At 43.8% G+C, this 23,561-nt stretch overlaps 1 long non-coding RNA gene across 1 annotated transcript; it reads right to left on the reverse strand.

Annotated features, from left to right (window-relative positions):
* Positions 1 to 1,213: 1,213 nt before the first annotated feature.
* LOC120370788 lies at positions 1,214 to 16,199 on the reverse strand. The gene is made up of 3 exons (XR_005583940.1): positions 16,132 to 16,199; positions 5,275 to 5,353; positions 1,214 to 1,279 (listed from the first exon to the last, which is right to left on the reverse strand). It is a non-coding gene; the product is annotated as an uncharacterized LOC120370788 (long non-coding RNA).
* Between the last annotated feature and the right edge of the window lie 7,362 nt (positions 16,200 to 23,561).

Genomic DNA, 23,561 nt, shown 5'->3' on the forward strand with positions numbered 1-23,561 from the left:
TGCCACTGCATCAGCTCTTGGTCTCTAGTGGCACCAAATCACTCCCAGGCAGGGCAGTCCCACTGCTAGGTTTCACAACCAGAGGATGCCCCAGGACAGGACCTCCACCTTAAAGGGGCAGTGTTTGTGTGTGGTGGAGGAAAATGGAGTTGCCACCTCCGATGCATCCCCGCATGGCCAGAAGTCACTCTATGGCCCCCTTGCCTCTTTTTTCCCCCTTCTTCAGGGCTCCTTTACCCCAACACTTTTAATTTCCCTTTAACTCATTCCCCATCTGGGATCCAGGTTATTCAGTCCTCAAGTACACACTGGCCTTCCAGGCCCCAACACCAGTTCAGTGTCTCTCTTCCCTTAGCTGGGGGGTTTCCAGCCCTCTCCCTCAGAGCTGGGTCACAGTTCACTGTCTCTGCAAGAGCCAGACCAGCTACAGCTCCCCAGGCTTCTGTGTCCTGAGCGTTTTTCTTCCCATCCTGCAGCCACCTGCTGCTCTTCATAGGGAATCAGCTTCTCTCACTGAGGTGGACCTCCTTTAGTAAACAAAGTTGGCTAGCCCTCCAGCCATTAAGGGGCAAGTCCCTGTGTTACATATCTCCTCAGTTGATTGTCAACCCACTCATCTCCCTGGACACTCAGCAAGCTCTCCATATGGCCCAGGAGAAGGCAGCTGAGCCCCTGCTCTATGCAGGAAGTGGGAAGAGACTTGTGGAAGGTTCCCAGCAAATTGGTCCTTTCACAAAATTGCTTCTCAGCTTTTCAACCAACTATAGAGCTGTTCGAAATTTTTCAAATCTCTGTTTTTAATTCAAAATAGAAAACCAAAACCATCTTTGCAATACCTTCCTCTCTCCTATATGCTATATCTTGAGGATTTCAAGATTTGACGGTAGTGCACAGACTCATGCCTATACAGTCCACTAGTGACATTAGTCCACTCAGACTTTTAATGAGCTTGATGGTTTCTTTGTAGTCCTTAGGAAAAAAAAATAATGACCACAAAGAAATTGCACACCTTGGCGCAATTGGCAATCTGCTGAGATGAAAAAAATGCACCTACACTTTTTCTTACTGATTGGTTTTATTGCAATAATGAGGCCTAACTGACCTGGTGCAGAAGCAAACCCAAAAAAGACAACTGAGAGGAGATCCGTAAGACAGAAATTGTCTGCCACACTAATGGCTCTCTTCCAAAAACAATGTTGATAATGTTATGCTGGTCCTCTATGGCTGGGATAATGTCATGGTGTTCCAGAACGGGCTCTAACGGTCCATGGTCTGTATTCTGTGAGTTAGAGAACATATATTTTGATCTGGTTGCTCACACTCTCACCTGCCAGATATTAATCATCCAGTAGCTACAGAGGGGATGGGGTACTGTGCATGTTGTCAAGAATGATCAGAACATGGGTTCATATTACTGCTTTGTAGGATTAATGTGGAGCCATTTGCTGTGAGTGTGGGGCGAGGGAGGACAGTTATCCTGGTTTCATACGTGATACTGGTCATTTGGGCTGAGTGATATGTAATTTGGAGGGAAATTAACTATACATTTTCTCCTAAAAAAATGCATTTCCCCCCTTAGAAATCCCCACACAAGCATTTGCCTTGTGAGTCTACAAAAACAGATTTTTATTCGTTTAAAGAAGATTTAAAGAAGTTTGTGTCTTGGATCAATGAGAGAAACATATGCAACGAAGCCCAGCAAATGGACGAAGTAGACACATGTCTCCAAAATATTACTGTGCTGACTTGAAGAACTATTGAACTCATCACTTTTTAAGAAAAGAATCACTTTGTACTCAGTGTATTGCCAGGGAAGAGAAAAAAAAGTTATTTTTAATTGGAGTCTGCACTGAGCATTAAGCACTGAAAGGAAAACAAGAAAATAGACATTCCATATGTAGCAATCAAAATGTTATAGAAGAAAGGAGATTTGAGGCTAAGTGTGGATGACAAATTACAGTAGTTATTGAAAATGAAATTGAATTATTTGTAATAAAGATATATACGTACAACCAAGATACGGTGGCTGTGATGTTTTGCAGATAAGGCAGAAAGAAAATGTAACTTTGGGCTCCAGGTCTAGGTGGGTGGATGAGGGGGGCTGTAATAAGAAATACAGCCTCAGTTCAGGAAAGCGTTTAAGTACATTTTGAACTGTACGCATACAAGTCGTCAACAGGACAATTCAGACGCTTTGCTGAATTGAGGCTGTAGTTATTAACAGAGTCAACTGTTTCCTCCTGCTGTGGTTTAGTTTCCCTGCAGCCTGGTCTTGCTATGAAGTACATTCAACCCCCATGAAGCCAATGAAGGATGAAGTCAGTGGGAGTTGAAGGGGGCTCAGCACCTCACAGGACCACAACACTGGGTGGGTGGGAGGAGTGAGAAGGAGATAGTGGTTATTTCTGTTGTAAAAGGAGCGGGTATTGGGCTGAGTTTCAGGGATGCGGCATGACACACTGGCATGAGTCTTGGCCTGATCCATTAATCAGGTGGTCTGTTATAAATCACACTGCATTGCAACCATTACTTTTAACAGAAGCTTTTAAATTAAAATACTTGACACATCTGGAAATCAACAGTAATTTGATCCAGTAAATCTTATGATGTGATCCTGACTACTATCTCTGTCAGTACAATCTTGCAGAAGATTGAGCTGCAAAGTTTTATAATTTTTTATTTAGGTAGACAGTCCTTTCCTGACTTGGGGCCAAATCCAGCAAGATGTTAAGGACAAAGATCCTCAAGATACTAGGCCTGATTCTCCATGCTTTAAATCTTGTATAGTCATGCCTGTGCATAGCAAATGCCAGATGGATGTCAGACACTACCATTCTGATACAACAGCATTTTACAGCTGCTTTGCAAAGCAATGGGGAACCAGGCCACAGCATACAGTGGAACAGCTTAAAAAAAAACCAAACAGATAATTTGGCCACGAACTAGTGGTACAGGACATCTTTGGGCACTGCAACCATTATATTTACAGTACGTAATTACAATAGAAAGATACCAATGGTAAGGTGCCACAGCCTTGACAACTGGTACTGGAGCGTAGGGAGGGAACAGAAGGAGAAGCCTACCACTGTGGCAGTGCTGCATTGCCTGCCATCTGCTTGCAGCCTCTCCTGTTCCCAGTGTTTCTATGGGAGAGTCTCAGTATCTCTTAGTGGCATAGGAATCAGTTATCAGGTGATTTGGCAGCGACGGACAGAAGCACGTCTCTTCCTCAGCCACTGTAGTGAAGTGTGGCGGTTCATCTTGGTGGGATTAGAATTACTGAGGGGGCCGTTGGGTCTCCCAGTGCCACAGTGGTTAGGAGATAGGACAAATACCCTGTCTGATGCATTAGGCATCAATCATCTATGCCAACAGGGAAAATCCTCAGGAATGCCCAAACTCTTAGCGCAACTGTCAGGTTTTCCCCATTCAGACCCATCTCTTCCACTAGGGAACAGGGCAGCTCTCACAAGCATCGGTGGTGGGTATACTAGGCCAGGGAAGGCTAAGCCTCCCTTAACCTAGGCGGTGGCCCCACCCATGCTCTTCCCCGAAACCAGTGGGGACTCAACTTGGGCTGGCCAGGGAGTTGGGCGGGCCCAGAGGTCGGGGCAGCTGGGGCAGGTTGGTTGGTGGTGGGGAGGTCTCAGGCTTCGGCGGGTAGGGGGTGGGGCAGGGGCGGGGCTGGAGGACTAGCCTCGCCAAAGTGGGGGTTCACACACTGCCCATGCTCACAAATAGTGATTTTGAGTGTAGGAAAGCACTGAAAAGAGACATCAGTCATAGCAGTGTCTTTGAATGGTTATTATATTCAAGAGGGTCTGCAGAGGATCATCCAACAGAACAGTGGCATCTTCTGTACAACTAAGCAGCATTTGTGGAACATGAAACCAACAATGGTGCTGGGCCTGACTCCCCCCCAAAAAATCTTCCCATGAAATATCTAATTTGTTCTTCGTAGCGGAGATAGATGTTGGCTGAAGTGGTTGACCAAGCACACTTTGGCTTGAAGAATATTCACATTCTGGAATAAGTGCTATTCCTTTGACCTCTAAGTTTGGGGAAACAAAAGGCCTTCCCAGGTACTGCAGATGCTACGTTAACAGTTAAACTTAACTGGCCAACAATGCTAACAGCTATATCTAGGGATCGATATGTTTGTTCCAAAGACTGATTGCTTGATACCACTTTTTCTGTGTGTGTGGATGAAAGTAAAACATCCAGACCACAAAGCCTAGATTATGGCTGGTTTTCCAAAGCTGGGTTTTTGCAGGGGTTTAAGGAGCTGTGACTCACCATTGTGGGTTTGTCTTCCATATAGAAAACATCTTGAAATACAGAGAAAGATGTGACAGTCTTGTATGGTAAAGCAAAATTTGTGGTTATTTTCAGCATAACGAAGGACTAAGACAAGAATTTAGATCTACTGTCATAAAATCATATTAACTGATCTTCTACACAATTCAGCAATCTAGCAGAAGAATACTAAGTTACAGCTAAGATCTAATCTCACTGCTGTAACCTCTGCTACTTCTAAATATAATTCACCACTCTTGAACTTACGTATACATGACAGCCATGAATTTACAGGCCAAAAAAAAAAAAAGGGGTCCCTTGACAGTGATGACAGTAAAGGAAAATATGCAAATACTGTTACACAAAGAAGATCCATCAAACAGATACAAAAACTCCCACTAGTTTAGCTCAAACTGTTTCCTTTTATATCTTAGACTATTCATTATTCAAGCTAACAGCTGTATATCAAAGCATGCTTTTTACAGCTTATTAAAAGGTGAGGAGGAGGAGGAAGACACAGCATTTATCAAGAATACAAGGAGAGACTGGAAAAGCTACAGCTACCGACATGCCCAGCAATGTCAAGCAGAATGTTCTAAAACCATGAAGAAAGCGGACTGTTTACTCAATAAAACTCAGCAACAAAGCCTTAAGGTTGGAGTTCAGGTAATGCAACAGTAGTTAGAAGGTCCCAATCCAGGCTTAAGCACACGACTCATGGTGGTATGTGACCTCTGGGCAAGCCATTAACACTCCTTGTGCCGCAGTCAACCCATTTAGAAATGGAGGTAAAAGTTATGATGTTATTGAAAATTAGGCACTCAGTCTAAGCAGATGTTTTGTGAATATACACACTGTCTTGCACCACTGCTCCCAAGGAATACTCCCTGCCCGCAGGAGGAACAGCCAAGATGACCACTTTCTCCAGCACACTTGTATAAGTGAGAATTTAAAAGAAAAAGAAAAAAAATAACTTACCTACATTTTAAAACTTGCCCTGGACTAACTGGAATTTTAGCATCTGCCCTCTGAATGGTCATTTAGCAAAGTTTCAAGCCTGTGAACGATATTTATATTGCAAATGTTGATATCTCAATTGTAGTGACATTGTAGTGTAGGGATATCATCTCTGCTCAGCTGGAGCCTCATAATTTTACACTGAGGGTGCGTGTACACTGCGACAAAAGACCCGCGGGCATGGCTGCAGCGGGCTCAAGGCAGCTGACTTGGGCTGCTGGGTTAATAAATTGCAGTGTAGCGGCTCAGGCTCCACACTGCAATTGTACTGCCCTGCAGCTGGAGGTCTGTGAGCCTGCGTCAGCTGACCCAGGCTCTGCGACTCAATGCTGTGGGTTTTTTAAATCACAATGCAGCTGTACCCAGAGCTCACTGAAGTCCACGGGGCTCAATCCAGGCACAATGGTCTACATGGCTGACTGGGGAGTGAGGGGCAAGGTGGAGCCCTAAGTTTGGGAGGGGGAAGGGGCATGCAACTGGGGTGAAATTGGAGGGGATGAGTCCCAGAAAACAGGTACTGGACCCCAAATTTCTCTTGATGGGCTTGGCCAGCTGCTCACATGGATCTGATTGCAAGAGTGGGGCCTACACATACAGACAAATATACTTGCTAGTGTCCTGTAACTGAACTATTCACAGCGCATACAGTAAATGCAGTCAATTAACACCACATTGAGGTCATTTCAGCCATAGCTAAATTTCTGCATATATTTTGAGCCACCTCACCTTCTAAAAGGCATTAAAAAACCATGTGCCAGGAAACAAACCACTTTTAGCAAAGATACTTTTTCATTGTGGTTTTTTCACTGACAGCCACTGTTTCATGTTAGCAGCCTGTGATTTTATCTTGATCTCAGCGCTGTGCCTTAAACCTTTCAAATGCTTAGGAGGCTGAATCATTGAATAGTAGTTTAGCTTAAAGAGAAGCCAGTTAGAATGAAGAGGATTTTATTTCCCTTCACTGGCAAGTGAAGAGGGCTGTTAGAGAGCTTCAGCTGCATGCCTGCCAATCATAAGAAACATTAACAAATAGATATAAAAATAGATAATACCTTGCCTATTCTTTTCACAGATGTTAAAGACTAATCATAAAAATTCAAAGAAGGAATCCTACAAATAGTGGAGACACGGTCAACTTGATAAGGAGGAGTACAAAAGAAGAGCACAAGTATGTAAGGACAAAGTCACAAAGGCTAAGGCACAAAGTGATAGGGACATAAAAGGCAATAAGAGGTTCTTTAAATACATTAGGAGCAACGGAAAGATGAAGGAGAGTGTAGGTCCTCTACTTAGCAGGGAAGGAGAGCTAACAACTGATGACATCTAGAAAGCTAAGATGCTTATTGCCAATTTTACTTCAGTCTTCACTAGAAAGGTTAATGATGACTGGATCTCAACACAACTAATATTTACAACCTCGAGGAAGGAATGGAAGGCAAAAATACAGAAAAAACAGGTTTAAGAATATTTAGATACGTTAGATGAATTCAAGTCAGTGGAGATTTATGATTAAGGAAGTAGCTGAAGCAATCTTGGAGCCTTTAGTAATTATCTTTGAGAACTCCTGGACAATGGAAGAAGTCCCAGAAAACTGGAAAAGGGCGAACACAGTACTTATCTTTAAAAAGGAGAACAAGCAGGACCCAAGGAATTATAGACCAGTCAGCCTAACTTGAATATATGGAAAGATACTGGAACAAATTATTAAACAATTTGTAAACACCTGGAGAATAATAGATTAAAGGAATAGTCAGCATGGATTTTTCAAGAACAAATAATGCCAAACCAATGGACTTTTCTTCTTTGATAGGATTACTGACTTAGTGGATCAGGGCATGGGTGGCGGGTGAACTGCCAGCTCAGGGAGGCTAGCCCCTGGCCAGCCCTGATGGAGCCCAGCTCCCCTCCCTCCCCAGCTCTGGAGCACCGGGTGGCATGGCCCCAGCCACCCCAAGTCCTGGCTGCAGGCCTGCGGCAGCCACCCTAGCCCCAGCCCCAACATGCTTCCTGGCCAGAAGATGAGCAGCCTGTCTGGGCTGAGGCCAAGGTCAAGCAGGAGGGGGCCCAGGATGGAGTGAGGGCAGGGCCACTCCGGGCTGCTTGGGGAGGCACAGCCTCCCCCAGCCTACGATATGCGCCACCCATTGATACGGGGGAAGAAATAGACATTATATACCAGGGTGGCCAAACTGTGGCTCACGAGCCACACGCGGCTCTTTTACCATTAAAGTGTGACTCGCGAGCCCCCTCTGCCACCCTATTCTCTGCCTACCAGACTGAGGGGACAGGGGGAGCTCGGGACCTCTGCCTTGCAATGGGATGGTGAAGTAGGAGTTTCTGACCGGAGGGTGGGGGGAAAGAGGATCTTGGGGCTTCAGACCTGCAGGGCACACCTGCCAGGGCTTGGGGCTTCAGCAGGAGCGGGACTGAAGCCCTGAGCCCCGGCTCCTGGCAGCGGTGCTCTGGCTCTCAAACTTCTGAAGATTGTCATATGCAGCTAGGAGGGCCAGTAAGTCTGGCCACTTCTGTTATAGGTCCTGCTATTGTGGGGAACTTTCCTGGCTTCTGCACGACCCCAGTGAAATGGGATAGCAGACGGATCTGAGTCCTCACTCCCACTTCCCTTACCCAGAGGCCTCCCTGCCCTCAAGGGCTCCCCTTGCACTCCCCTGTCTGGCAGAGTCCTCATAACCCCAACAAGGCTGGGCCCAGGATTCCTGGGGGGGGCTCAACCCCCAGCCCTGCTCTGGTCACCTAGGTCAGGGGCTAGGGGTCCCCACTCTGGGATGCTCTCTCTGCACTGGATACATTCCTGACCCACTGGTCATTACGTACCATTTAAAGCAATACAGTTTATGTAACAATTAGTTTAAAAATGGGAAAGGCTGAAGGAAACACATCAGCCCGCTCTGTGGCAGGGAACATCACAGACAGTGTCTCTGGGATGTCAGGGCAGTTCACAGTCTGTTCCTTGTAGGTCCCAGGCCTCCTGCCCAGGCCCTGGCTGTGCTGCAGGGACGCTGCGGGTTGGACACTTGCTCTGGTGGTGGCCACATGCTCTCAGGCTCTAGGTGGCAGGACCCCTCTTCCCAGCGTCGCCCTCGCCCTGTCAGGGTTACAATCCCCCCCTAAGTCTTGCCTGAAAGGCCTCTTGACTGAGGTGTCTCCATGTGCTGAGCCCACTGCCCAGGGTCCCCCTCGCTCTCCCCAGCTGCTCACCGCACCCAACTCCGGACTGCCCCACTCTGCCTCAGCACGGCTGCTGCTGCTGCTCTGCCTCCAGCTCCCTGGGCTGCTTCTCTGGCCCCTCTAGCTCTGGTTGCTGCAGCTCTGCTCTCTCTGGGCTGTGCCTCTGGCTTTGGGGCTGCAGCTCTGCTCCCAGCAGGTCAGCTTGGTCCCCTGCTCTCTCCTTAGCTGGGCCCCACTCCATCTGACCCTGGCAATTCCAGCTCACATGGAGAAGGGGACCCCGCTGGCCTCCTGACTCCCTGATTAGCCTGCCCGTCCTGTCAAATCAGGCTGACCTGTAGCGTTGGCCTCTCCCCCTTGCCCCTGGAGACTGTCAGTCTCAGGCTCCTGATTTCCCAATGACCCTTCCCCTTTTGGTACTGAGACCTAGCCGACCAAAACACCCTCCCTGAATATTAGTAAGGGGATAACAGTCCCCCTCCATATACATTGATTTTATTAAGGCTTTTGACACTGTTCCACATGACAGTCTCATAAACAAAGTAGGGAAATATGGTGTAGATGAAATTACTATAAAGGTCTGGTTGGCAGACCATACTCAAAGAATAGTTATCAATGGTTTTCTGTCAACTTGGGAGGGAGTTCAAGAAAGGTTCAGGAGTATCTTTCCGAGCAGAAACATACATGCATGCATTATCTCTACTCTGAGTGACCTACAGAAATTTTAAACCAAGTTTTTAAATTTATTTCAGTTGATATGTTTTCACTTTCCTCCAATCTTGTGGTGGGTGCTGTTATAAAAAGGATCTCTTTTTCTTTCAAGTGTTCTGTATAGATCACATCAAGCCAAGTTTATGCTATCACACACACAAAACAACCCCACCCAAAACCTCTAGGTCAGGTATAGAATTGATTATTTGTATTGGGAAAATTACAAGTGCTAGTTTGTAAAGAGGTATTATCAAAGATTATATGTAGTCCGGCAGAGAGTGTGTGAACTTTGCATAAATAGCAGCGCCGCGCAATGATGAAGCATGGCTGTATTTCCATTACCTATTGTGGAATGATTCAAAATGAATGTGCAATAGGAAAACAGAACCCTATCTTCAATCTACGCTAGCAAAATCGTCAAACCTACTAAAATTAAACAAATGAAAATTCCCAGATGTTATCATTTGTGTGTATGTTCATCTTTTCTAGCTGTGAAGTTATTGACCTTAGTCAGAATGGCCCATTTTCCATGTCAGTGGTATTGCTCACATGTTTCTTTCTTTAAGCCCACAATGGAAAAAAATTCAGAGTTAAAGGACACACAGCCTCCACTCTACCCAACTTGAGCTTGGCTAATTTACTGCCTACGGTGCCTACATGCATTTACACCACATTAATTTCAGGCACCTGCAATAAACAGATGAAACACAGATGAGTGAAGCTTTATTCTAATTTTCCTTGTTTTTAAAGGGTTCATATTGGGTCTTACACATCAATCATTACACAGATTTCTACTTTTAATTATAAATTGGTTATGTTTCTCACATGTAGACTTAACAGAGAATGCCTTTCATATTTCAAAGACAGATTCCCATTGAAATCAGCGACATGAGCTAAGGTCAACAAGTTCAGAGGAAGAATTTGGCCCATGATATTTAATGCTTGTTGCAAACTATTCAATGCAATTGCAGATATTTACTGTGCAGTAAGACTGACAACTACATATCCTCAAGTTGTGTTTTCCACATATAGACAAATAAATAAAAATGGATAATTCAATGTATAGGCAACCAGTCTGGGTACTTGGAAAGCAAGTTTTATTTATTTGAGTTTGTACAAGAGCATCGAATTGTACCCTCTTTACACTATATTTTAAAAACCCAGTTAACAGATTCTTCAAAGGAACAGGAAAGATGAGAATCATCTCACCCTTCAGTGCAAGATAATTAAATTCTGTGTGTAAGTATAATTAGAAAAATGTATCTGACCAGCTGAGTTAAACAAATGGGCTCTGCATTGTCTCTGAAGGAGAGTGACCTTTTAAATGGAGACTTGCACGGAAAAACACCAAGAGCCTAAATCAAAATAGCTTCACCTTGAACATCTCTGCTGATCAAAACTGCCACACTTTCATATGGGAAGAGAGGAAGCAGCCAAGTCCTAGATCATTTAGGGCTCTACAGATCAAAACCAGCATCTTAAACTCCACCTGAAAATTAATAAACTGCTAATCTAGATTATGCAGCACAGGTGTAATATGATCCCACCACTGTGATACTCTGTTTAACCAGTAGGACTCCATATTATTTGGTAGCCTAAATTCCCAAAGGGGCATAGACTAGAAGGTCACACATTTAATAGTTTGTCAGCTGATCTTGTTGCACACGCCAAAGGCTCCTTGCATCCCTCCATTTGCCCCATCCCCCTCTTTTTCAGGGACTCTCTGCAACTCCCCCCAATCAACCCCCCACCAGGGGTTCTGTGACCCCATTCCTCCCATACCACTGTCTCCCACTCCCCTTACCCAACAGCAGCAGCTCTGTGTGACCCCACCTCCCATTTCCTCCTCCCCCACACCAGGTGTCTCCAATCTACCTCCCCATCCCAGGGTCCCCCAATCTTCCCCTCAGAACCAGGGGTTTGTGTGCCCCATCCCCCGTCAGGAGTGCCATGTGATCTCCCATTTCCCCATTCCAGGGGCCCTCATTCTCCCCACATGACAGAGCTCTGACCGAACCTCCTTAAACCCATTTCTCCTAAGGTGGTCTATCTTCATTTCCTCTTTTGCTCCATACTAGAGGCTATGCATGCCCCCATTTCCCCTCCCCCCCCTTATTCTGTCTGGGAGAGAAGTCATTCGGGGGGGGGTGTGTCCAGTATATTAGACCAGAGAGATTCAAACTTTTTCTATTGGTGACCCCTTTCACACAGCAAGCCTCTGTTTTATAAATTAAATTAAATTTTTATAAATTAAAAATTGAGGGGGGGTGTATTTAATTTAATGGGAGCTCAGGGCTGTCAGCTTCACTGAGCTGACAGCTTGCAACCCCCCCTGTAACCACCTTGCAACTCCCTGAGGGGTTACAACCCCCAATTTGAGAACCTCTGTATTAGACACTACTGGGAGGATGAGCAGAAATGACAGGGGGTGTCGTTGTGGTGGAAGGTGTTTGTTAATGGGTGCCATCAACTAGCTTACATCTACAGACATTTGAAGAGGTGCTTGAGTCTGTGACTGTGCTGCAGCCTTTTAAGTGTAAGCAAAGCCTGAGGCTTTGGTCTCCTCCCACCATTCCACAAGGCGGAGATCTTTCTGAAGGAACCTGATTAGCAAGTCCAGTCAGGGGTCTCTCAGGTCGAGTAGCTGCTCCACAGCAGATGGCTCCAGCATTGTCCACCATGTATTTGTGGAGATGGGCATAGCAGATCATTGTCTCGCTCACTGCTAATCCCTTGTAAATTTGCAACCACCGCTAGGACAGGCCAGTAGATGGAAACATAATATTCATAAAAATATTACAGGCAGCTCCCACATCCTTTGTTGCAAAATTTTGACTTTAAATCATTTACATGTTAAGTTTCTGTTCTGAGTGGATGAGTCAGGCTTCTGGTGTATATTAGGAATTCAGAAGTCTACTTTCAGCACATATCTCCAATAATTTACTGAAAAGTTGATGTTCCCATGAACATTCTGGGTAGTAAGTTAATTCATTAGCATATATCTATCTATATGGAAAGCTAACAGCAGAACACACATAATTGAAGTGAATTGGTTTAAATAGCTGAATGAATACCACAAAACATTTGTCTAATATTCACAGGGTTCAATAATTTCCAGGGATCATCCTTTACCTATGGCCCCAAGTCAGAAAAAAGCACTTAAGGAGCTTGACTTTAAGAACTTTAGTGCTACTGAGGTAAGAAGGCTACTTATATGGTTAAGGTGGTTTGCTGGATCAGGGTATACAAGAATCTCTGTAGATATAAAGTGAACTTTATAGGTAAAGGTGACTTGCAAAGGAGGGGAAATTGGGCTGGCCCTTCTTTGCTTCTTTTTGAGGTGTGAAAAATTCTGCTTGTTTATGACGTCACAGAAGTCAGACTAAAATGATGATCAATCAAGGGGGAAAGATTTTTATTGAGACTGCTTAGAACTCTGCTTTGTTTAACAGTAATTTAATTCCAGTGTCTAGACATTTTAGAGAAAGGAAATCTTTGTTGAACATTTGTCATCACATCCTTTCAAGTAGGGTGTCAGAGCTCACAATACACATGTTCAAGATATCCAAAAGGTCCTCCAGCAACACCCAGGAAGACCAGATTTGACATTTCTGATGTTTCTAAAGGTGTAAAAACAGAACTGGAAAAACAAACAAACAAGTCAACCAGCCAGCTGCACACCAATACCTTTCAGGCCTTCAGAAGTATATCATAAAGCACTAACACTGGACACAATGCCTTTTTTAAATTTAAAAAAATGCCTATGCAGGTCACCTTTAAAGAAGTTAATTCTGTAAAAGAATGAAAAAAAAGCCCAATCTTAGACAGTGGTGGTATTTAACTTAATAATTGTTTAAGATTATTTATCTTCACTGGGATTTTTGAGAGAGTCTGGACCACAGAATTGGGCTCAAAGTACACACCGTTAGAGAATCTCGGTTTTTGCACTATTCTAGTTATCTCTTCCCAGGACCATAGAGAAGCAAGAGGAAACCCTGCAGAAACTGAGGTTACTGTATCTATTCATCTAAGTTTTTAAATATCATTTTTGGAGATATGCAAGTCTGTTCCATCTCTACCTCCAAGAACTGGCCCGCTTGCTGAAAACACAAACATCATGTGCCACACTCTGCTAAGGTCTTATTCCAATTTGGAGTCTCTAATAACAATCATATTATTAATTAGTAAAGACTTAAATTCATTTAATTATCCAGGGAGAAATGCCATTTATATTAAGGTTTCAATCACAGCTCCCTTCATTTTCTCACAAAGAAAAAGCAGGGTATATGTTTTAATCAGTGAATGGATTTTTAAGTTTCTTTTAAGGACACAGTATGAAAACCACCATGCAAAGTAATAAGATGAAATGAGAGAAAGAAAGAAAATTTCCCCTGTTTGAGTGTAATAAATCATTTGAGTTATTACAGAGAATTCTTTCCTGGTATCTGGCTGTGGGGTCTTGCCAAAATGCTCAGGGTCCAACTGACTGCCATATTTGGCTAGGAAAGGAATTTTCCCCCAGATCAGATTGGCAGAGACCCTGCAGGTTTGTGCGTGCGCACGCGCTAGCAGATCAGACTAGATGATCACGTTAGTCCCTTCTGGCTTTAAAGTCTGAGTCAATCTGGTAGCAAATCAGCAATCCCTAGAAAAAACAAAGTGTACCCAGTAACACTTTCTAAAAAGGAAACTGATCCTCGTTCATAAGGGCTTGAGGTTTATTGGATCCCAGTTTAGTTTTGGTTAGAAGTAAGTCTGAACCATACCCAAGTTCTCAACACCCAACTTTGCAAACAGTGGGATACAGATTTTGAAGTGGTCTCTTTGTACAGTGGTCTGAATACCCTTAAAAACTAGAAAAATTCAGCTCTGGATCCAGCCTCTACAGCTGACGCCCAATCCTAGTTCTAGCAACTTCTACAAGTCCTATGATGTGTTCTCTCTCAGACAAGCTCACTCAAAGATTACTAAATTGTGGCTTTTTTCGTACTTTTTGTATGTCCTTGTGACAGGGCCCAGATTTTCTCCCATACAAAACTCAATGACCTCTTCGGTTAGAGTCTCAAGACCGAGTGCTCTTTTAACTGCCACCAAAATTAATAGTCAAAAACACTGACAAAAATCCCCCAAACATCCCCAGCTATTTGCACAAGCATCTTTCTGTGGTCTCTCTGACCTATCTTTGCCACCATCCACCCCCTTTCCCCAGAAAAGGGCACCAAATTATATCCCTCCTGTAAGTTCATAGGCGGGGTTACTTGTGAAGCTCACACAGCTTCTCCATGACTGCTGGGCCTGGATATAGCCCTGAAGTAGATACAGGAGTTAACAATTTGCAGCCCAGGTGGGTTCCTCTCCCATAGTCACAATCCCACCAGGATATGTTTATATATCACTGCACAAGCTTCTACGTAATGGTCACTCTTGCTTTACTTAAATATTGCCTTTTGCAAAAAAGCACACATTAAACTAGTTTTTTTTTGAATAAATAACTGGAACCATAGAATTCAAACTGGTTTTCATTTTTAATAATGCTATTTCAATATAACCAGCAGACTCCCTAATTAGATATAGAAACAAACCTACCTCTTTACTTTGTTTTCAACCACGAGGTGTTACGGAAAACTACATCCCTTTAGTGACTTTATACTTAAAGCAAAATAAATAAAAATCCATGCATACTTGCATGTCAACATGCTCTGTACTGAATGAGGTCTTTAAAAATTATATTTGAGTTCCTTAATTGAGCAGATGTAAGTGAAGTTTGACTGTGTATTAAACAGAAAATAAAACAGGAAAGTTACGACAAACTGATGTAGACCTTCCTCAGATACAAGTTTCAGATAAAACTGTGGTCGAGAAAGGAAGCAAGAGACAAAGAGCAATGTCAACAATGGTCATCGCTTTGCTTCATCATTTCCTGTGTGGCCCAGCTTTTCTGCTAGGAAGGTTTGGTGAAACACACTCATTTCTGCAGGTGAACTTAGCACTGTTGAAAAGTGAAGCGTTGGTCATCTTGGAGAGTGAAGTCCTGTAGTTAGCAAAAGGCCACTACAAGGTAGCTTTCCCCAGGATGCTCTCACTAGTGTGCCTCCACTTGGAACAGTCATCTCTAGGAGGGAAAGGGAGTTCTGTCTAAGTCTCATTCACCACTTAGCCTCTCCGCTCAGGCTGCCAAATAGGTGAACTGGCATTACTTGAGTAGCCAATGGCGTGTGAAAGTTGTGCAAAAGCCCCAGACAAACAAACCCCATAGACCTTCAAATGAAAAGGGTTTCTGGTACCTACAAACGTAGCATGGATTCAAAACAGTCACAAGAAAGGCTCTGGATCCAGCTGTTAACCACCTGACCCAGACAGTTCCCCAAAATATCTCTTAAATACCAGCTGTTCCTTTTTGCTGCATTCCAATTAAGAGGTTATACCTCTCTCTTTGCAGAAAATACCCATTAAAACCCCAACACTAGCTACTCCCCATGTGCACCAAACAGCATTCATTTTAAAAGCAACCTGTTTTTGCAAGTGCAAATAATACCACCTAGAAATCTGTGTGATTATTACATATCAAGTACTTACATGGCTGAATTTGTGCCATTAATAGTGAGTGAAAAACTGTGAGCACAATTATTTGTAGAAACCAATCTACACCTTCAGAAATGATAGCAGTGAGTAAGTCTATTTAAAAAAAAAAAGATCAGGTTCATGACAGCTTTGTTGTATATTACCTATATTCACAAAGTGTCTACAGAAGCTAATATTTAAATTTAAAGACAGCTTTTAAATTCATGTAGAAGTCATACAGCAGCAGCACTGCAAGTTGTGAGTCAGTGCTAGCACTATCAATAGATATATTCCGTACCCAGGAGTACACACATCACATCAAACGCAATGTAAAATGTTCTGTTCAAACATTCTCACCAGGCTTAGCTGCTCCTTATGGTTACTCCCTCAGGCCTGGTCAGCCCATAGTCTAGATCCTCTCTTCCCCTATATCCAGGTAGAGTAATCAGCCATCTGCCTTTGAATCAGCAGAACCCATATATCATTGCCCAGCAGGATTAACAACTACTAACAGAATTGGGTGTTTCAGTTAACTACTGCCAGTCTGTTCCAATACATCAAACATAGCCAAGCTTAAGAACCCAAACACAGACCTGTAACAAGTCAACAGAAACAGTGGGGGTGCAGTGGGAGAGAGAGAGGAATCATCCCTTGAAAAATTCTGAAGATGATGGTACAACTTCCTGAATTTTTAAGACATATCTGCATTTGACTAAGTTGCATCTTGCCATTTTTGTTGTGGAAATGCTAATAAACAGGCCCCCAAAACACAGGCCCCTTAACAGACTGCCACATTTCCCATTAACTGCACCCAGAAACATCCAGCTGTGACGAAGTGGGAATGTTCTTAATGTTTTCTCTGAATACTGTGTGGGTGCCTCAGTTTCCCCTATGCATTTCTTAAGTATCTAGGTGGTGGGATAAGGGTGTGTGATTGTTGCAGAGCCCTAGAAGGCCAATGTGATGCTGTCTGCATAGAGAATGGCCAACACTCTGTCTCCTGGCAACTGATGGCCTGAAGCTGTTGGAGAACAAAGAGATCAGGTGGCCTCCTGGCTCGGGGAAAAAGAGAAAGGTCAGAGGAGGGGCTGGAGAGTTTGAGTTCGGAGCTGGCTGGGGAAACGTAGGGAGGCCTAGATGGGGCTCTGGCCTCCATGCCCCAAGACGGGCCTGATCAAGGGTCCTGTTTCTGTACCTACAAGCTCTGTTTTAGACCGTGTTCCTGTTGTCTAATAAACCTTCTGTTTTAGTGGCTGGCTGAGAGTCAGGACTGACTGTGGAGTTGGGGTGCAGGGCCCTCTGGCTTCCCCAGGAGCCCTGCCTGTGTGGACTCACTGTGGGAAGTGCACAGTGAGAAAAGGGGATGTTGAATGCTCCAAGGGCAGACCCAGGAAGGTTGAAGCTGTGTCAGCTTCTTGCCCTGGAGCCAGTATGCTCACAGAGAGGAGGATCTCCCAGAGACCTGACTGGCTTCATAGGGAGTAGTTCCAGAGCATCGCCTGGTGACTCCGTGACACCAGCCAATGTCCAAAAAGCCAGCAACATTATAATAGACAAAAGAAATACCCTAAACCAGAGCATGGTATCTTCTCTCAGACACAGGACTATGGAGCTCCCATACCCACCTTCTATCATAACCAGGTCACTCAAATCCCCCTACACAATCCTTTCACCTGAGGGTCCCTGCTATAGAGAATTAGTGTGCATGCACTGTTTGGGTCAGATTTTTGGCCCAAAACAGTCTATAAAAATTTAAAACCTTGATTAAAATACAAACCAAATGTCCTACATTCCGTTTCACCATTGAACTGCACTGGTTTTTCATTGCTCTCCAGCCCCATCCTTGTGTCCGTCTCTCTTCAGTTTGTAAGCGCTGCAAGGCAGGCACCTGGTACTGATGCCAGTCTGCAAAGAGGAATAGTAACTTTCTGTCGCTCTTGGCTTCTCTTCTGTCTTTTGTCAGCTTTCACTCCCCATTTCTCACTTTCTAGCTCTGTCTTTGTGACTCTCACTTTTGTTCAGCATTTGTTTTCCAGTTAGTTTTTCTGCCATGTCACCACCTCTTGCTTCCCAATTCTCTTCCCTCCACTAGACACACCCCCTTGAATCTCCCACAGAGTTCGGGGGTTCACGCCAAGTCCCTTGTTGCTCTCCAGTCTCACTGCCTCTAGGGGTAGATTTATCCTATAGTTCTCCTCTCCTCTGTCCCACTTCCGGATCTCTCCACTCTCTCTGGAGATCACTCTCTTTCTTTGCAGTGGCTCTCCCCTTCCCTCTGACGACCCCTCTTCCTCTTCTTGGGTCTCCATCTTGCTGCACTTCCCTTTGTGTGTGGGGCAGGGTGTCTCTTTTGTGCAAGGGAATCTCTTTGGCTGCCCTGCTCCCCATTGGGAATCGCTCCTTCCCTCCATAGAAGTCTCTCTACACCAGATCTCCAGTTCCTTCGTCCTCCCTGGTCCCACTTTGGTTCCTGCTTTCAAGGTGTGTTGTCTACCCCAAGGGTGGGACTCCGCATGTTTTCCTCCCTGATCTCTTTTGCTGGGGGGGGGTCTCTTTGGGTTCTCCCCCCCGCCATCTTCTGCTGCTTGGCCACAGCACCACCCTGCTGTTGGGAGGTCAGGAATCTCTGGCACTGCTAACTGCTGGGAGCTGAGCCATGCCAGGGAAGTGATGAAGAGTGAATTGGGAAGCAGCACCCCTGAAGCAAGGCTCATGCCAAAATACATCCTGTGTAGGCTGGAACTGAGCACCTTTATATGCTCTTTCATTTGGTGAGAGGCGAGGGGGAGAGACACTAACATTTTAAAGATCTCAATAGGCTCAGGGCTCCAGCCCCACGGGAGATGTCCAAGGTCAGCCATGGGGCCCTGTAGGCCCCCCCCCAGAAACTGGCTTGCAGCCCCCCAAGGGTTTGAAAGTATTTACAGGAGCTCCGTTCTGGACAGGTCCAGCTGAATTAAAGCCCTGGCTACAGGGAAGGGGTACAGATTTCCCAAAGGTCTCATTTTGGAGAAGTAATGTATGTCCTACAAACATCTTGCCCAGCAGATAAATTACTGCTTTTCAAAGCCATTTATTGTGTTTGCACATTACAGCTCCACCTTGTGAAGAGATCTTGGATGAACTGGCGCTGTACAGTAAAGCAATCATTTAGTTTTCAGCTGGTGTTCTCCTGCCATCTGAGAATATCTAAAATGATTCTTCCTATTGTGTAAGTCACAGCCTTTATTTCATCATCTCCAAAAATAAAATAATGGCCACTTACGTTAAAATAATGGGCAACATGGTAGATTTGCCAATAGCCACCACTCTGTAACAATGCCCTGTTTATGCTGGAACAGATAGAAGAAAAGCAACCACATAAATCAGTATTTCAGTAACTAGGTTTTTTAAAGCTCATCAGGGCTCTTTCAAGAGCTTTGCTCAAAAGATAAATTCTGTATTTTGAGAGAAGTCAGTTTCCAGGAAATAATTGCTTCCCTCCAATTACAGAATTTTTCTTTTGAACTATGCCAGATGCATGAGTGCATATAAAATTTTGGCTCACAGCTAGTCCCGATGTGTGTGATCAGAAAAACCACTTTCCATTGTGTCTTCTAATGATGTTTTTAGTTTGCAGGGGAAAATATCACATATTTCAATGATACTTTTGCTTGAGATATGTCTTCTGCGGGGAATGTTCTGCTCTGCCAGCATATGATTCACAAGCTTCAGAAAGCTGTACTTTCTTCTTTGCTATAATACTTCAAGTCCACTGAAATCAGCTCTGAGAGCAACTTGGAGATGGGAACTGTTTTAGAGTAACTGGCTGGATCGTTTCCTTTTATTGCGCATGTCCCAGACATGGTAGTTGGTGGTCTGGAACCGAAGCAGAGGAATTTCTCAAAGGGAATAGAGAATTGACAGCCACAGAATGACGTAAGAGCAGTGAAGGCTCCTGAGGACAGGCAGGGTGGGGGCTTTTGAAACATGATGTCTTGTACCTACTACTGTAAATTGGCTGAGTGTACAGCTTTGTGACATCTTCACCTGCCTACATTTAGATGTCACTAGCCATGACTGAACAGAGACTCTTAAGTAGAGACTGCACAATGACAACTATCATTGACGACAGCATGACTATTCCAGATGTTTGCCAACATGGTTTTAGTCTCTCACTGCTCTTTGGTTTTGCTGGTCCAGAAAAGGTAGAGATTACCTTAAAAACGGTTCAAAATTGGTTTTGGGGTGCCCAAGTTGAGACACTTGGGCCCTGTTTGTCAGAGGTGCTGAGCGCCTCCAACACCAATTGAAGTCAAGGGGAGCTCTGGGTGCTCATGCTCAGCACCTCTGAAAATCAGGACCATGACATTTCAAGTTGGGCTCCCAGAATTAAGGCCACTTTTGCAAATGTGTCTCAAAGTAACTTTAGTGCTTGATATAGGTGGCAGTGGAAGATGAAATGTTGGACTTAGTCATAAAGCAGGTACAGCCCTGCCAGGCAGAGTCACCTCCATAGCTGAAATGGAAAATCAGTCTCCATAGTTATTCAATCCATAGCCTCTCTGCTGAGAAGACTCAGCAATTGGCAGTGTACACATTTTTGGGACATGTTTGCTAGCACAGATGTTCGAAAGGGGACTTTGCTGAATACACACTCTTAAAATGTTGTGGCCATTGAAAGCTGTGCAGTATAGATTCTTTCCCCCTTTTCTTTGGTCTGGTTGTTCAGTTGTGTCATTTAACTAAGTTCCTATGCCACTGCCTAGTAATTTATAATATGGCTCTTATTAAAAAGAGTGAGCACTGGCATAATAATAATAATACAAAATCGCAACACAGAAAACATAAGTCTAAAGGAAGCGAACATGATAAGTTATGTGTCAAAAAATTCCTCAAGGTTCAGATGAATCTTTGCTTTAAAAGCATATATGTAAAATAGGTCAAAGCATGTGTCTTCTAAAGAAGCTGAAAAATTGTGATCATGCCATGTTTTAAGCCCTATCTGTTCCAAGTGATCTCTTTTGGGTATCAGCTTTACATGTTAGTATTTTAGTTTTGCAGGGTACAGTTGGTTGTTTTTTTCATTATTATAACTTCCTTATTTTCACACAGGCAGATTCCTCACCTATTTGGTCTGTTGCAAGATATCCCAGCAACACTTCACTTTTCTTTTGTTTATTTATTTTTTAACTAAGAGCTGAGCAGTTTCTTCCAGTGCTTATTCCTCTCATAGCATTCGTTGAATCTGCTGTGCAGAATACTATAAGAATGGGCCAAATTCTACTCATTCACATTGGTCTAAATCAGGAATAACTGCATTCATTTCCATGGAGCTACTTTGGATTCATGCTGTGTATTATCGCAGGATTTGGCCTAATGGGTCCAAGCTAGGGCCCTCTTTCTGAAGAACTGATGAATCTGCTCTTTTTAAACTTTGTTTCTTGCATAGGAAACACTTATTAAAAAAAAAGCAATGAAGTTAATGAAACTTCACATAACTAGGGTAACTCATACTTCTAAGCATTTGCAGGATTGGGCCCAAAACTTGTTTCAGAATTGCCCGGTAATCAAGAGTAGCAAGAGATTTCTTCTATCTAGGCATTTCAACGTTACCCCCTCCCTCCCATGTTGCTTGGTTATAATTTTGTCAAGTTCAAAAATCATTCATGCTTCAGTTTGAGCAACCACCATTAAACATCTATGTTTTGATGTTCCGAAGTGCTGAGCATTCACAGCTTCAGCTGAGACCAATGGGAATAATGGTGCTCTACATCTCTGAAAAATCAAGCCCAAGGTGTGTCAGGTTGGGCATCCCAAAGCAGTCCTTTTTCTGCAGGGAAGCAAAGAAATCTGTGGGGGACATAAATTCTGTGCATGCACAGTGGCGTAGAATTCCCCCAGGAGTATAATACCAGGGTCTTTGCTATTGACAGAACAGTTGTTTTGATGGAAATCTCCACTGCCTGGTAACTTGTAGAAAGTCTTTAACTTTTTGAACTTAGTGCTGATGCTTATGAAACTACATAAAACATTCAGCGTAACCACAGACTGAGAAACAAACATTCAGGGGCAGGGCATGGTGGCAAGTGCAGAAAGAGAGATACTCGGTCATGTGTTAGTAAGAGGCACACAGGCCATAAACTGCTATGAACTAGTAGTTTTCAAGGTGCAATCTAAAAAAAAAAAAAAAAGCCTTAACCATCTAGCTCATTTCCTGTTAACCAATGCCCAAAGCCCAGACATTTTATAGCATTTGACCCACATTTCAGAGCAAAAGTACAGCTCTTATCTTGCAAAGGCTTAATTTTGCTCATGCAGGTAGTGCCATTGAGATCAGTGGTTCTGCTCATATGTTTAAGATTAAGCACATGTAAGTGTTTGCAGGAGCTGGGCCCAAATTAGGAAAACAAAATATATGAAATTGCCAGAAAAGGAAATCCCATAATTTTAGGAATAACACTGCCATGTTGCATGTCCCAGTACAGGGACTTTTTTTTTTTTAATTTGGGGGCCTAATTCATGGCAATTGGCCAGATCAAACCTAATTCTGAAAAATTCTAAGTGCTGTCAATTTCCATTGACTTGAGAGGGGGTTGGCAGAGCTCAACCTTGCAGGTTTCGGTCTATATTTCCATACAAAGTTAAGTATATTTTTTTTAAAAGGAAGAACATTGAAATTGTTTTTCGCACGCAAAGAATGCATCTTCCAACCTTTCTCTGCTGTATCCCTGGGGATGGGACTCCAAAGAAAGGGACGAAACTGGCCCAAAGGAGGGCACTTTGGAATACAAATACTGTAATGAGAGTCCTTACACCTGAAGTCGTTAAAAATAATTCGGCTGTTAAAATAGGAAATAATTTGAGTGCTGAAATAGTTAGTCAATCATCAGCCAGTAAAAAGAGGGACCTTAAAAACTGACCCTTCGTGTTAAGTGCCAGATGCCCTTTATTTACTAATTTTGTTTATTAAACAGGTAAACGGTGCTGTTGACATAAGCCTTAAAAATACACCATCAGATATACAAGACCAGACAGCAGTAGAGCAGAGGGAATGTGACTTGGAAACAGTCAAGGTTATCAGACTCCACCTGTTACAATTATTTCTTAATTTTGTTTGCAGAGTCCATGTAATTATTTAAGTGGTTTTTTTTCCCTTAAACACAAATGTTGAAGTGTTTCTCTTTCTAAAAAAAGAAAAAGGCCAGCACCAGCCACCTGGAATTCATACAGCAGCAAACGTGTAGGCAGCCCTAAAGCAACAAACTCATTTGTGCACAAACAATGGAGGGAAGAACAATCTGATAAGGAGATTCATTTTAAGGCTTCCAAAGGGTTATGTAAAAGGATGGATTCAAAGGTTATCAAAGGTCGGAAAAAACACTGGCAGCGCTCCTTTAATATCAAGCTGCCAATGCTCATTCCAATCCGCCCAGGCAGCGTCCATTTCCTACATGTTAAAATTTCAAATGAGCACCTTTGTGCTTTCTCCCATGCTGCCTCACACTTTCGTGAGGCGCTCACAGTAAATACCCACAAGGCTACCTCATTAGCCATCTTCAAATCGCTGTGTCACAGGGTACACCACTCACCACTAGGATGGCGCCTCCTCCTGGCCGTCCTGGGGAATAACTTGCCAGATCAATGTACCTTCCCACGGTTGCATGCAGTCCCTCTCTGCAGGTCTAGAGTACCTCTCTCACTCCACAGGCCGCTGCTGCCTCTTCATGACTCAGCCCTCCAGCCAGATCACTCTCCGCACTGTCCCCTTCTGGGATTGGAAAGTCTCATCCCACAACCAGGCTCAG

This window comes from Mauremys reevesii, linkage group 8, assembly GCF_016161935.1.
Source record: "Mauremys reevesii isolate NIE-2019 linkage group 8, ASM1616193v1, whole genome shotgun sequence".
Lineage (NCBI taxonomy): Eukaryota > Metazoa > Chordata > Testudines > Geoemydidae > Mauremys > Mauremys reevesii.